Source organism: Malaclemys terrapin, chromosome 4, assembly GCF_027887155.1.
Source record: "Malaclemys terrapin pileata isolate rMalTer1 chromosome 4, rMalTer1.hap1, whole genome shotgun sequence".
Classification (NCBI taxonomy): domain Eukaryota; kingdom Metazoa; phylum Chordata; order Testudines; family Emydidae; genus Malaclemys; species Malaclemys terrapin.
In genome coordinates this window covers 122,216,137-122,232,166 of record NC_071508.1, presented here as the reverse complement: position 1 = coordinate 122,232,166, position 16,030 = coordinate 122,216,137, and the positions used below count along the sequence as shown (strand labels likewise).

At 46.3% G+C, this 16,030-nt stretch overlaps 1 protein-coding gene across 4 annotated transcripts in view; it reads left to right on the top strand.

Moving 5' to 3' along the window:
* TTC7B (tetratricopeptide repeat domain 7B) overlaps positions 1–16,030 on the top strand; it is a 325,154-nt gene that overhangs the window by 166,245 nt on the left and 142,879 nt on the right. The window lies entirely within an intron of this gene.

Genomic DNA, 16,030 nt, shown 5'->3' with positions numbered 1-16,030 from the left:
GCAAATCCAAACAGATTCCTAAAGATTTCCTCTTATTTCATTATTAAAGATATTTTTTGTTGCCATGTACCAGAGAATATTGTTTGCCTAACAGCCCTTTAAAGAAATATTCTCTCTTTCTGATCTGCTAAAGAAAAAAAAATAAGAAAGGAAATAGTGTCTTAAGGTCACTGTTGAATCCAGTAAAAACATTTTTGTAGTGATTGTCATTGATCAAAGTGTACACCAAGATTTTTGCAATTGTGTATGCATAGTTTTTAGAGTGATATGTGATATAGTTTCTTTGTGCATTTGAATAAACAGGGAGTTTATCATTGCAAAAGATGCTGGATTGCTAGATCTGGAGAATGAAGTCCTTTGTAGCCACAGAACAGTCACAGCGCAGGCAGTGACAATGCAAATCACGCATGTGCATATCCCCAAAGCTTGACCCAGGGGCAGAACTGTTTGGAAGAGAAAAGGGAGAACAAAAAGGAGTCAGTTTGTACATGAATCAAAGATTATAAATATAGGAAGAAGTTTAAATAGTAGAAGTGCCACAGTGTCTACACTTGATTCTTGCTAATGTATATACTCTTGCATAAGCACACTTGGATTATATAAAAGTCAAAAGGCTTTGCAGTTTTTTTCCCTATTAAATATGGGGGTCATTGACTTATACTTGAGTCACTTTTACGTGAATATGTAGGGTTTTGTTTAATATGGTGGCATTAGATTGGAGGGGAGTAGAGGAAAAATGGACATGTATGATACTATGATGGTATGACAGTTGTCCTCTTGGCTGACATACTGGAATTGAACCGTGGACCTTCAGAGCAAAAACATGAACGTCTATGGCTTGAGCTAAAGAGCCATGGCTCCCTATCTGAGGTCTGTAACAACTAATTTCCTATGTGGATCAGCACAGAGGGGGACCTGTAGCACTCACTTATCAGTGAGTTACAATAGTTGTTGCAGTCTGTAACTGTCTTGAGACTTTTTTTAAGCCCTTAGAACACTGAGGATTCATAAATTCTGAGGCCACAAGGGACCAATGTAATCATCTAGTCTGACCTCTTGAATAACACAGGCCACAGACCTTCAGAATAATTTGTATAAACTAGAGCATATTTTTTAGGAAAACATCCAATCTTGATCTAAAAATTGCCAGTGAGGATGACGACACCACTACCCTTTGTAAATTGTTCCAATGATTAATTACCCTCACTGTTGAAAATGTATCCTTTATTTGCTGTCTGAATTTGTCTAGCTTCAACTTGCAGCCAATGGGTCTTGTGATATCTTTGTCTGCTAGATTGAAGATCCCTTTATCAAATATTTATTGTGCTTCATGTAATGGTCCCTATTGTATTCCACAGAGGGTTACATATGCGCACCATGTGCCCCGAGTCGAAGAATTTGAAAGTAGTATCCATTGGCCTGCGTATGCGCCCTGACTCGCCTTGGATGGCGGGGCAGATTGACCGTGTCTCCAGTTTCTTCTCACAGGTGCATGGTATGAGTCGGAACCTTCAGTGTCCTTCTCTCTGATGCACTTCTAAAAATATAGCAGTATATAGTTTTAGCAATTTTAACTGTAGTTTTATTAGTTTTATTTCTTTCCCGGTTTTAGTAGTTACTAGTTTTAACAGTTAGTTTAGAGTAGACTTCAGGGATTTTCCCCATTCGAGTACCCCATAGCACCATGCAAGTACCAAGCTACGCCCAAAACTCCAGGCTTCAAATTCTGCATCTCTTGCCATGATCCAGCTCAGTCAGTGACAACCACCAACGCTGCCTCTGCTGCCTAGGAGAAGCTCACATCGCGGCTAGATACAGTATTTGCCATGCCTTCCCCAGCTGCAACCGAGAAAGCTGAGACCTTTGTCTCTGGAAGTATCTCATGGAGATGACTCAGAGACTGCATTCAGACCATGCTGGAGAACCCGTGGTATATATCAACCTAATACAACAAGGAGTGCGCCTCTTGCTGCTTCATCCGACTCCAGTGCCAGCGGAACCACTCCCACAGACCCCCTGATGGGGCCTAGTTGGGAGATTAGGAATTACTCCCATAAGCATGGGACTAAGTCTTCCTCCCAGTCCAAGAATTTGGACGTTCCGTCCACCAGCTGAGCCCAAGGGGACAGAGCACATTCCAAGTTCCACAGGCATGAGAAGAAGACCCATAAACTGGGATACAGCGGTTCCAGGTGACGAACCCTTTCCCATACCGGAAAAGACCTCAGCGCCGATACTGACAACTGGGAAAGAGAGAGTGTCCCTCACAACACAGAGATCTGGATCCACAGCTACATCCAAGACATTTTCATCTTGCAGATCCAGAGTCTTCTCTATCAGGTCCCTCCACTTCCGGATAAATCATATTCCCACCACAGGATGTGCCTGTGGTACGGGGGATCTAATCCTCCTCGCATGTGCTATACACCATTCCATTGGCTCCAGCGATATCACCGTTAGAACCAGAGTCCGCCTTTTCCTCTTCCAATGATTCAGAACAGGGAGAAGAACTGCCTCTACCGTACCACTCTTATGCACCATCATGGAGACCAGCACCCTTTTGGGAACAACTACCTTCTCATCCTCCCCAGAACCACTGGGGACTCCTGCAAACTCTTGTTGATCCAGCCTATTGGCCATATTGGGGGCCCTAGGCGCAGTATCCTCCTTCAGACCCCGCCCAATCTGCGAGAGGGTCGCCATCAAGCAAGCCCATGGATTCAACAGCATGGTCATAGTGGTTCTGCCAGAACTGGCTAGATTCCCATCCTCCAAGCCCCCAGATGAGGCTTTGACTGCATCATCCCCTTCCCCACCAGATAACTTCAGATGATTCCAATAGCTTTTACAGAGAGTTGCGGGGGGACTTCAAATCCCATTGGAAGAGTTCAAGACTCCCAGGATAAGCTTCTGGACATTCTTCACATGTCGGGACAGGTGAGAACAGTACTACAAATCAATGAAGCCATACTGGAGTCAGCCAGGACAGTGTGGCACACCCCTGCCACATATATGGGGAGCCCCAAAGGAGCAGAGAGACACTACTACATCCTGGCCAAAGGATCAGAATTCCTCTTCTCCCACCCAGCTCCTAACTCATTGGTAGTTCATGCTGCTACAGAGAGGGCTAAGCACCAACATCCTTGGTCTACACCTGCAGACAAGAAAGGGAAGTGGCTAGATCTTTTGGGGAGGAAAGTCTTCTCTTACAATTATCAAGCATTATTGGCCAAGTATGATTTCCTGAATTACGCTAAATAAGAAGAATTTGCTGAGACCCTCCCACAAAAAGATCATCTCAGTTTTCAGGCCCCCATCAAGGAAGGGAAACTGATAGGCAGAACTGACCTTCAATCTGCAATAGATGCAGCTGATACCTTCTCTAGGGCCATGGCTACGGCTATCATGATATGTAGGGAGTCCTGGCTTCATGCTTTTGGGTTTTCCTAGGGAGGTCCAGAACACCATCGAGGACCTCCTTTTTGACGAATCCCATCTCTTCAACCAGAAGACAATGAGTCATTGCATATACTGAAGGACCCCAGGCCTATCCTTTGCTTGTTGGGCATCTACATTCCTGCCCTGAAACGAAAGTTCCATCGTCCAACCAATGGTACAGGTCTTCTCAATTCTATCATCAGAAACCTTTCGAACCCCCACCTAAATTACAAAAGATTCAGAGATCTTGCTTCCCTGGGTTCCTTCCCTGCCTCCCCCCCTCCCGCCCAGGTTTCCTCATCTCAGACCCAACTGCAAGCCAAGAGGTATTTTTGATGCAAGCCTGAGAACCACCAACCTCTCAGGCTAACACTTTTCCATGCCTGGAGTACGATAACAATGGACAAATGGGTGCTGAATGTCATCCATCATGGCTCTATGATCGAGTTTGTAATACTACCTCCTCCAAAACCCCCATTCCCCTTCGGGGACCACTCTCACAACAAGATCCTCACCCAAAAGGGAAACTCCTTATTATAATGGAGAGCGATAGAACGTGTTCCTCTAGAATATCAAGGAACAGGGTTCTACTCAACATAATCCATGGAAAAAGGGGGTTTGAGACCAATTCTTGATCTCTTCCACCCCAGTTGCTTCATCTCCAAACTCAAGTTTTGCATGGTTACGTTGGCAGCAATAATTCCATCCTTAGAGGATGGCATGTGGCTCACAGCTCTCGTTATGAGGAATGCTTACTTTTCACATTGATATTCACCCGCCCACTGACTTTTTCTCAGATTTACATCGGCGCCAACCATTTCCAATACAGCATACTTCCCTTCAGGATAGTGTTATGGTCTACTTGTTTTTCCATACCTCAACGACTGGCTCCTAGCGACTAGGTCCCGACAAGAAACCCATGCCTGGACTTTTGTGTTACACATCTCCCTATCAGCATCAACATTGAGAAGTCAATTCTCAACCCCATGCAATCATTTGACTTAATCGGGAATACCATAAACTCAGTCATGGCACGAGCATACCTTCCCACAGACAAGTTTCAGGCAATAAATGTCGTCATAGCTCGCATTACAAATAATCCTTCTGTACCAGCCAGGACTTTATCCGTCGCTTCTTGGCCACATGGCTTCATGCACCTATGTGACCTCCTTCATGAGACTTCACCTCCACTGCCTTCAGGCATAGTCAGTCCTTGTACTCACCAATCCATCGTTCTGTGGACCTTATGCTGACAGTCCTGGCCATGGTACTGTCCACCCTCCTATGGTGGACAAACCCACATCACATATGTGTGGGAGTCCCCTTTCTTCCCTCCTCCCCAGACAAAACTATCTTCACTGAAGCATCCCTGTTGGGCTGGGGAGCCCATATAGACGACCGTAAGACACAAGGGTCGTGGATACCTCAAGAATCCAGGATGCACATCCATATCCTGGAACTCCAAGCAGTAAGGAAAACATGTGAATACTTTCTTTTGCTCATTCTCTCTGGAATCTCAGTCTCTGGCATTGGTGCATCAGCCATCAGATCATTCTAATTGCAGCCTACATTCTGGGGACACAGACTGTACCCGTGGACTCACTCAGCAGATGCTTTGTGATCAACCACGAGTGGGAACTTCACGAGACAGTTGTACACAACATCTTCACGCAGTGGGGGACCTCAGCTAGATACCTATTCGCTTCTCAGACAAACAGCAAGTGCGCCTCGGCTTCCACTCCCAGGGCAATGTTCTCCTACTTTCCTGGTTGGACCAACTCCCCTATGCCTTTTCTCTACTACTGCTCCTGCTTCGCGTGCTGCACAAAATCCGACAAGACATGATGATTGTCTTCTCATTGGCCCTTCTGGCCAAGACAGTTCTGGTTCCCCAATCTCCTGCACATGTCATCCTGCCCACCAATTCCCATCCTGAACTTTTCCGATTCTCTGACCCAGTACAGTGGCAAGATCAAGCATCACAATTCACATATACTGCACCTCAGGGCATGGTATTTAGATGGGAATCTAGTCTAGAGCAGACATGCTCCTTGACTGTACAAGACATTCTCTCTAACAGTAGGAAGGATTTCACTAGACAATGTTACCGGACTAAGTGGAGATGTTTTTTGTCTTGGGCATAACATAAAGGGGTTTTACCAGAAGCAGCAGGAATTCCCCTCATCCTAGACTACATTTTATCCTTAAAGTCATTGGGTCGCGCCTTCAGTGCTTTTGAGAGTCCACCTGGTGGCAATCAGCACATTCCTTCCTCCTGTGGAAGGTTACTCTGTTCTTTTTCGAGTAGTGTCCCTACTGTGGGTGCTACACTGTAGGTGCACTTGCATCCCTGCACTGCTCATTGGAGAACTTTGGTAACAGTGTCCATTCGGCCTACACATGCGCTCTCCCCATTTGTGCCCCACCACAAGGCTAACCAGCGTGCTGGGGTGAACCCCCCTCGGTGGAGAGGGAGCTGTTAGCAGTCCATTTGTGATCATTATCTTCAGTCTTTATTAGTATTTTTAGTAGCGAGTTCATCTCCTTCCTTCTTAGTTGTAGATTTTCTTTATTTTCACTTTAAAAACAAAACAAAAACCCAAAAACCTTAATTTTCCCCCTTTTTCGGGGAGCCCTTTCCCCAGCAGGGCATGCCCAGCTCACTGGGCTTCAAGAAGTGCCTTTCCTGTAAGGAGGCCATCCCTGTGGCAGATAAACATTATTGCTGCATGTGCTGCCTCAGGGAAGGCCATGTTCCTCAGAAGTGTGGTCTCTGTCAACAGCTTAAACCCAGGTCACGGAAGGATAGGGAGCTGTGACAGGGTGCACTTTTCCCACACTGGTCAAGAAGAGGTTAACCCGACACTCTGGGCAGAGGAAGCCCTTCCCCCTTGCCCCTGCTGGCCATGCTCCAACTGGAACACCAGTATAAAAGGAAGCAACTCCACTCCGTCTGGGCTGACTGCCAAGGAGGATGACGGACCTTGCAGGCTCCAGCCTGGGAGACGCATGTGGAAGGCCCAGGACACGGAACCCCAAAGTGCCGAGACAAAAGAGGATTCCCATGTACATGCTGATGCCCAAGGGAAGTCAGAGCTGTTGGGAGCTGCACAGGCTGAGGAACCCAGAGACCCTGAAGACATCCGGACCACTGCATCAGGAGACAGGGTAGGAAGTAGCCCAGGGGGCACTAGCCATTGTGCTTGGTGCTGACTCTTTGATCAGATCTCTGTACTCGCCTCTGCCAGGACTTTGGGCTGGGATCTGGTGGAGTACAGAGGGCCTGGGTCCCCTTACCCCAGCCGCTGCCCACCCCCTGAGCTGGTCACTAGGTCTCTCAGCCACGTGGAGGAGGGCAGCCTTATTGACTCTGGCCACTAGGCTGGACAGCCCTGTGGAGGAGGGCAGTCATGTTAACTCTGGCCACTGGACCATTCTGCCCTAGGGAAAGGGCAGCCTTGTTGACTTGCGTCATGAGGCCCTACCGCCCGTAGGGAGAGGGCACGCATATTGACTTTGGCCACCAGTCCACCTAGCCCTGTGAGGAAGGGTGACTGGATAGACTTTGGCCATACTGCCCTGAGGATAAGGACAGTCGGGCGGACTTAACCACAGGGCTACAACACCCTTACCCTGTCCCAAAGGGGGATGGGGTGCACTTGCCCCCGTGATAGGAACTGAGACAGAAAATCATCCTGATGGAGGCAGCCCTTCAGCCTTCCCCAGATCTGCGCCACGAATCACCGAGAAGGTACAAATCTTCTCCACGGCCCTCAACGTACAGGGACTATGAATCGAAGAAAGCAGCCGCAAACCTCTCAGGTAAAGCATCTAAAAAAAGAGCTGAGAGTCCCCAGAATGAGCCCCGAGCTAGCAGAAGTTCACCAGCATGCTTGGTATCGTCGGTACTGAGACAGTCCAAGCACAATAAACATAGCTCGTGAAGGTCTGGAATGGCAGGTACGATGATGCGCCTAAAAACCTGATAGGCACAGGGATTGAGCCAACGGTACCAGTGGATAAAGACAGGAGCAGGGAGCACAGTGTTAAGAAGATGCTGCTGGTACAAGCTTTACTTTCGGCACCATCAACTGTAAGCCACCCAAGACGAGAGCGCTCAGTACAGGCAAAATCTGAGACTCCCTTCGTACTGGCATCGGCACTGGGTTGGTCCACGCAACAGAAGTTTTGGCACTGAAGAGAACTTAAGTTATCTGATATACCAGAGTCTTCCCTTCTTGGCACTAGGGCTCTGGTACCGAGTCTTCTCCAGTCATGGGAGTCTTCTCTGGCGCCTTGCCATGCACTTTCATTTTCTAGTGGTGACTCAGACAGTGAGCCAGAGGAGGTCATCTCTCACCACTCCTCTCATGCTTCCTATGGTGCCTGTTATCAAGGTGCTCCTCTGTCATACCCTCAACCTACTCCACCACCACCATGGTACAGCCAGCCATTGGCACCATCATGCGGAACTGTCCCACCACCCCAGTGGCCCTACTGGGATCCCTGGGTAACATACAGACCTCACACCTCTTGGGCTTCCAGCTTGACTCACCATGAAGTGCCTGAGACATTCTCCCTCAACCACAGCATCCAGAACTGCCGAACCCGCAGAGGAGATCTTTGGAGGAACAGGAGGGTGGATTTGAGGAGGAAGTTACACTGAGAACCAATATCTCTTCCTCCTCTTCAGGCAAGGGAGTGATGCCCCCTCCACCTTCCTTGCCCAACAATTTCCGGCTTTTCCAGCATTTGGCTAAGAGGGTAGCAAACACCCTCCAGATACCCCTGGAAGAGGTAAAAGACACCCATCACAAGCTCCTTGACATCTTATACTCTTTCTCATTCTCCAGAATAGTCTTCCCCATCAATGAGGTCCTTTTGGACCTGTCCAAGTTATGGCAGACCCCAGCATTGGTGATACCTACTTACAAATGGTCCCATTAAAAAATATTACATCCAGCTAGGAAGACAGAATTCCTTTTTCTCCCGCTCCCCTTAATTCTGTTGTCATGGATGCAGTAAATTCCCATCGCCACCATCACCAAATGAGATCCCCTATGATACGGATTGGAAACACCTGGAGCTCTTTGGGAGAAAGACCTACTCCTCAGCCACACTGCAGTTTAAAATTGCCAATTATCAAACATTAACAGCAAAATATGACTATGTCAATTATACAAAGCTCAACACTTTTACTGATCAGCTCCCAGAGTCATACCGGGACCAGTTCTGGGCTATTATCCATGAGGGACAACTAGTGGCCAAAACAGCGCTTCAGTCCGCACTCGATGCAACTGACAAAGCAGCCCTGTCCATCTCCACTGCAGTGGTTATGCGATGAGCCTTTCAGTTATACCTGTCTGGCTTCCCTAAGGAAGTGCAGACGACTATAGAAGACCTTCCCTTCGAAGGCACCAAACTGTTTGCTAAAAAGCCTGACTCATTCTTCTGGACCATTAAAGATTCCAGGGCTACTCTCTGCTCATTAGGGATCTATACTCCTGGACAAAAGAGAAAGTTTAGTCTGCAATCTCAACATAAATACTGTACTTTCCAGTTCCCAACCCAGCGTTTCTACAGGCCTCAGAGAGAGAAATCCAGATTCTCCAGACATAAGCCATCAGTCCCAGAGCCTTCCACGTCACAACCATCTACCTCAAAACATCAGTTTTGATGTGTTGGTTAAGGGGTCGACAGACCAATCCCCTCAACTGCTGTAGCTGACCAACACATTGCATCCATTTGGTTACCAGCTTGCCCCATTCCGCAGCATCTGGGAACACATAACATCAAAACCAATGGGTCCTGGAAATCATCTGCAACGTGTAGTCTATTCACTTTACCAACCTCCCCAAACACCCATCCCTCTTCAGGAACTCTTCTCACGAAAGTTTACTGCAACAAGAAATAGATCTCCTCCTCCAGTTAGGAGCCGTAGACCCAGTACCTCAACATCTGCAAGGAGGCAAATGTTTTTAGTCTCATTATTTACTGATACCCAAGAAGAAGGGAGGTTGGAGACCCATGCTGGACCTCATGGCTCTGAACAAATTTGTCAAAGCTCAGAAATTCAGCATGGTCATACTAGCAGCGATTGTTCCATCTCTGGAACGGGGAGATTGGCTTTCGGGCTTAACCTACGGGATGCCTATTTCCACATATCTATCCTACCTTCACACAGATGATTTCTCAGATTTACCCTGGGCCAGGACCCCTACCAATACAAAGTACTCCCCTTTGGCTTCTCATCAGCTCCAAGAGTATTCTCCAAGGTCCTCTCCATAGTGGCGCCTTACCTATGCTCACAGGGAATCATGATCTACACCTACCTGGATGATTGTTTCTTCAGAGGCCACTCCTTCAATGAGGCTCACTGGGTTACCAAAACCGCAGTACACTTATTCACAGAACAGATCAACATCCAAAAATCAACCTTCACCCCTGTACAGCACCTAGAGTTCAGAGGAGTCAGCCTCATTACAGGCCAAAGCGCTCTGCCTCAGCACAGGTTCTGCACCTTGGCCACACTCATAGAGACACTACAAAACTGCCCTCAAATATCAGCAAGACACTGCCGCCAAATCCTGGGGGATATGGCGGCAGGCACAACGGTGATATCTCATGCCAGACTTCATATGTAGTGCCTCCAGATATGGTTCAACAGAGACAGATTAGACAAACCTCTGTCACTACGAACCAAGGTCAAAAACTCCCTGGACTGGCGGAAAAATCCAGCCAGTGATTGCAAGGGGATTCTCTTTCTGCAAACTTCCCTGTCATTACTTCTCACCACTGACGCATCCCTCATAGGATGGGGTGCACATCTAAACAACTTTACAACACAAGGCAAATGGTCATCCACGGAAATGTCCCTTCACATCAACCTCCTCAGGGCAATCAGGAATGCCTGGGTCCATTTCCTCCCACTGATCGAGGGAACATAAGTGTCTTAACAGACAACATACCATGTATATACTACATAAATCAGCAGGGAGGAGCCAGGTCACTCTTCCTTTGTGCAGAAGCACTAAAGATGTGGAACTGGTGCATTTCCCACAACATCACATTATCAGCGACCTTCCTGGAGTACAAAACTTGATAGCGGACAGTCTCAGTCACAAATTCCCACATGACTGCAAGTGGGAGATAAACCCAGCCGTGCTTCACGACCTACTCAGGCTATGAGAGACATCAACCACAGACCTGTTTGCCACTTACCTGAACAAGAAATGTCCATGCTACTGGTCCAGGCCAGGGATAGGGCAACACTCCTTGGGCGACGCTCTCCTTCTTTGGTGGGACAGGGACTTTCTCTATGCCTTTCCCCTGTTCCCCTACTGTCAAAAGTCCAGTTAAAGATAAAAAGAGAGAGAGCAAATGTCATACTGATTGCTCCCACATGGCTGAGACAGACTTGGTACCCTTACCTGAAACAACTGGCAACAGGCCTGCTGAGAAGATACAGTACGTGTTACTGTGCAGTAGAAAATCCACTCCACTACTGCCCTGCAAAAGTGGTCTAGGTTTCATGTTTGGTGTAATTCCCAACAAATCTCCCTGACATCCGCTACTCTCCCAATGGCCCAAAACTATGTACTGACTCTTATAAATCAATCAATCAATCAAGGCTTTCACTCACAGTTCACCTAGAAGTTATAGTGACATTCCATCAACAAGAAGAGGGATAGTGAGTGCTCTCACATCCAACCACAAAATGATTCTTTGCAGGAATATTAAATCTTTTTTCCAAACCCAGACATCCAACCCCAACATGGGACCTAAACCTCGTACTAAAAAGCCCAACTAGACCTCCCTTTGAACCCATGGCCACTTGTTCACTCATATACCTGTCAATGAAGACAACCTTCCTGGTGGCAATCATCTCAATAAGAGAGATCTAAGGGCTCAGTGATATTGGCCCAGAGACTCTCCAGATGGATCTCGAACTGTATTAAACAATGCTGTCAGGTTCGCAATAGAACGCTTCCATTCAGTATTCAAACTCACTCCATGAGGTTGGTTTCCTCCTTTGTTGCCTTCCTCAACAATGTCCCTATCTGTGAAATCTGTAGAGTGGCAACCTGGGCATGTGTGCATACCTTTGCAGCTCATTATGTGATTACCAGAGGCTCCGTTTCCAGTCCTATCTTCAGAGATGCAGTCAGTCTGCCCTGTCTTTTATCACCTCGCATGGACGCCTGAGGTGAGTCAGAGTGCATGCTCAGACCAGAGGACGCTACTTTTAAATTCTCTCTCTCAGGCACATGGTGCGCATGCGTAACCCTCAGTGGAATACAGGTAGGGGACCACACATCTCAAAGAACCTTAAGTTACAGGTAAGTAACCTCCTCTTCCTCATGTAGGTGCTTACAGACTGTGATCAAGTCACCCAGTAACCTTCTCTTTCTTAAGCTAAATAGATTGAGCTCCTTCAGCCTTGTTTTTTAGTACATCATTTCTCCTGTCACCCATACTCAATGTGCACTTTCCACTTCCTGGTCCCTCCCTGGGTTCCACAACCATTCCTGTCATCTACGCAAAGTTCTAAAACTTGACCATGTCCATTTAATAGAATCACAGAAGATTAGGGTTGAAGAGACCTCAGTATGTCATCTAGTCCAATCCCCTGTTCAAAGCAGGACCAACATCAACTACCAGCTATCACCAACTAACTTGCCTCCCGCATCCCCTTGTCTTGCTCTGCTGTCAGCCTGACTCCATGTACTCAACCTGCTGGTGGCTTGTATGCCATTTCATCCCTGACTTGAATTCCTAACATGACTTGCCTGCCTCTGTGGTTGCCTTCCAAAAGCCAGGGACAGAGTGAGACTCTTGACTGAAGCCAGTCCTTCCCTGCCCACTGCGTAGCTGCAACTATCTCTTCCTCATCTTCCAGCTTGCCATGGAGATCCAAAAGCACTTAGGAAGCAAGTCTCTGCTAGTGATCCGCATGGTAACTTGCCATTTCCTCAAGGATTAAAGTGTGCAACGTGTACCAAACCTTGGTGGTTCCCTTGATCTGTATTCTACTGCAGTTGTAAATTAATAAAATGCGAGCTTCCTAATGGAAATGCTATGTGCCTTGATAAAGCAGAGACTGTGCCATTTGTCTGATTTTTGTTATTCTTACAGTATTTGTCCTAGAAAAGGAGGTACTGTAAATGTTTGGGCTGAAACCCTGTGAAAAATACTGAATAGTATATGGGGGGTTTACTAGAATTCTTTTTCTGCAATAACATGAATTCGGACTTCATGAGAAGATATTTTTTCCCCAGGCAACCGTTATCATTCATTTTCTGTTTTTATTAATCCTAGGACCTTTGCAGCTTCTTTTCTTACAGCAGCTAACAAGATTCCTGATGGCTTCTTAAGTATACTGTTTCTAAGACTTGTTAGCAGTGAGTAATGTCAGCTGATATCTGAAAACATCTGGTGTCTGTACAGTGAGCTTTTATGGATGCCCTTTAGCTGAAGAGTGTGGCTGGAATTTTAATTTTTTAGTGATTTGAAGCTTTGAAATTTTTGTGCTAAATAGAGGCATATAAACATAGGGTGCCTTAGAAAATGGTGATGACTTCTTTTCCTTTCTTAAAAGCTGTGTATTTTGTATTTCTATATTACCAGTTCATACTAGAAACATACACTGTGGTGTTCTGTATTTAGCAATCTGAATGCACAATTTCAATTTACTTGAAATCAAAATTATATGTCCATTCTGTCAACTGGTATTTCTTATTATTAATTTGTACCAAAGTTTAAAATTGAAGTATCTTTGGAGTTGTTAATGAAAACATGTGGGATAAGATTTCAAAATGACAGTGAACAGTTAAAGTAGACTTTAAAAAAACACTTTCAGTACTGCGACCAGGACATGGTAACACTGCAGATGTGACTGGCTCAAACATACATGTGAATTCTTGTATAAAATGGATTGACCCTTACAGTGGTTGGAGTTGCTGGACCTTATCAGCATTATAATTTGCTTCAAAGAGGAGGAAAAAAGTAATTTTAGAAAGTTTGGTATTGACTTGTCTGGTAGCGTGAAGCGTCACTTAGAGCTGACATTCATCAGCAGGGATTCATATAACCCTGCTGGAAATGTGTGTGTCTGTGGTTAATAAAGTTGCTTTTATGACTGAGGCAGGCAACTCCATTTAAAAATTGTCACTTCTAGGAATGCTCATTTGCACTTTTTCCAGAGTGTCTGTGCTTTTTACTCCATCCCACTTCTTGAAAATAAATTTGGTCTTCAGTAATGGTAGAAGCTGAAATACTTGGTCTACCAACAATACAGGTTATAAGGGCAGCAACTGTGCAGGCTTCACCATACTGCTATGTCAGATTCTTACCCCTAACCTTTCAAGAAGGAGAGTAGTTACATATCCCGTGACCTTTACCTCTGCCAAGGTTCAAGGCGGACAGTTGTGATGCTGGTTGTGGCATTTTAGATTCCTGTCCACATCATATTGTACCACAAGTTCTTTTCACAGAAGTCATGTTTGTGCAAACAGTACTTGTTTAGATGATTTCTGGAGAGTTTGCTGTGGTACAGATATAATCATTTCACATAAGTCACTGAACAGCAGACAGATGGTAACAGTTTTAAGTCACTGCTAGCTGGAGCTGAATTTTTGAGCCAGTAACCTACAAGCATAGGCGTAGTTTGACTTCTGTGTTTGGGGGGCAGCTCTAGTCAGGCTAACAGGGCCGCGTATGGGGAAGGCAAATTCCTTGCCTGCCCAAGGCTTGCAGTTTCGGGGCAGAGACAACCTGTACCTGCTGATATTGGGGGTACACAATTTAAAGGTTGGGGCAAGTCATGTGACTGGCCCACCCCACGCATTGCCTCTGAGTGCAAGAACCTTCTAGCCCCACTTCACTGGGCCAAACCTGCCAGCTCCTGGGGGGCTGGGGCCACAGGAGCAGGGAGTATGTGCCTCCGGGCGGGGGCTGACCCTAGCCTAGTGGGGAAGGAGGTGAAAAAACTCACAGAAACAATGTTCCCCTCCCCTCGAACTCCTGTGCCCTTGCGGACACCTCAGTGGGACGAGGTGCATGGGCACTGTCCCTAACTCAGGCACTGCTCCCGGTGCCTTCCCTAGCAACCCTATGCCCAGCCCGGGGCAGCTGTGCTCTCTCCATCCTGCAGGCTGCCTCCCCAGCCAGATTCTCTCAGGCAGTCGCCACGTTGCACAGAGGCAGTGACTGAGAGCAGCCACCCTCACCTGGCAGGAGAAGCGGCCTGACTGCTGGGGAGAGGGGCCAAGCAAGCAGGAAACATGCTGAGGGGGAGGCACAGTGTGAGAAGGACAGACCTCTCCTCCTCTCATTTCCCGCAGGCCCTGCAAGGGCTGCTCAGTACTCTCAGAAATGGGGGGGGCAGTGACACATGACCCTCTGTGCCCCCCCATGTGTTGCCTTTGTTTGGGGTGGGGGTGATGCCCCCTTTTCTCCACAAATGACGCCTACACCTACAAGTGAAGATCTCTGTAGATCATTACTTATTTACTGGGCCATTCCTTCTATGTGGGTTTTTATTTTTGTTTTCTACTTAAAATCTGAGTGAAATGAGAAATGTCCCCTGACCCTGTTAATGGTCTCCATCTCTCATATGTCAGTCAGAGTAGTGTGCATCTGGTAGTAAATTTTAAGCCCTCTCCCATTCCTCTGGTTGCTAGAATTTCATTTTGCAGCGACTCAGGCATGTTATGGGAAGCTACCAAGCCACTAGAACTGTCTTTCTGTACATTCAGGATGACAGATCTGATCAAGGCATGTGTAGAAGATTCCCTACATGATCATAAGGGATAGCAGTGTTTTTTCTCTGAAAAAAGAATTCTGACTAGATTTTCTTGGCATCTTTATTTTATGTCCTATTTGTAATATAACCTCCATTAGAGAACACCATCAATTTGAAATCTAGTCTGTTTTAAAAGCAAAGTTTAGAAGTTGTGTTAGGTTCTACCCCAATGCCTTAGTTTTCACCAGACAGTATTTGTTTTTACATCCACTTATTTTTAATATCCTTTTTCTCTTTTGTTACTATGTTTAAAAAAAAAAAAATCCCAAACACACAAACTGCAGTGGAAACTGACTCTACAGGAGAAGGAGCAAAATGGTCTATACACAAAATTCTGTCAAATGCACAAAGTAAAAAACCTGAAAAAATGGAGAGAAAAATGTTTTTCCTCTGATTTCTTTGTTGTAGTAACCTGTGGTGTTACGTATGATAAATATAGGTAAAAATGTTTGAAACAGAGGAGTGATATTTTCATTAACTGTGTGTCTAATCCTAAAGTGCTGATGTTATTGGGCCCCTACTTCCTTTTTTGTGTGCTGCAGTAATGTTTGTTTTTAAGAGAAATATTGCTCTCTATTTCTTCTCTCCTTTTAAATATGGGGTCTTATCCTGCCCTGTGCTATGGTGGGAAAGGGATGGCTGGAAAGTCCCTGCACAGCAGCGAAGCAGGATACCCTCCTACCTTTTTCTTGAGTGCCTGGAGTGGGACAGGCTGTCTCATCTGCCTGGTCCCCAGGGAGGTATAGAATACTGGTTGTTGAGAGTGTGATCAGATTTCTGGATTCTGCA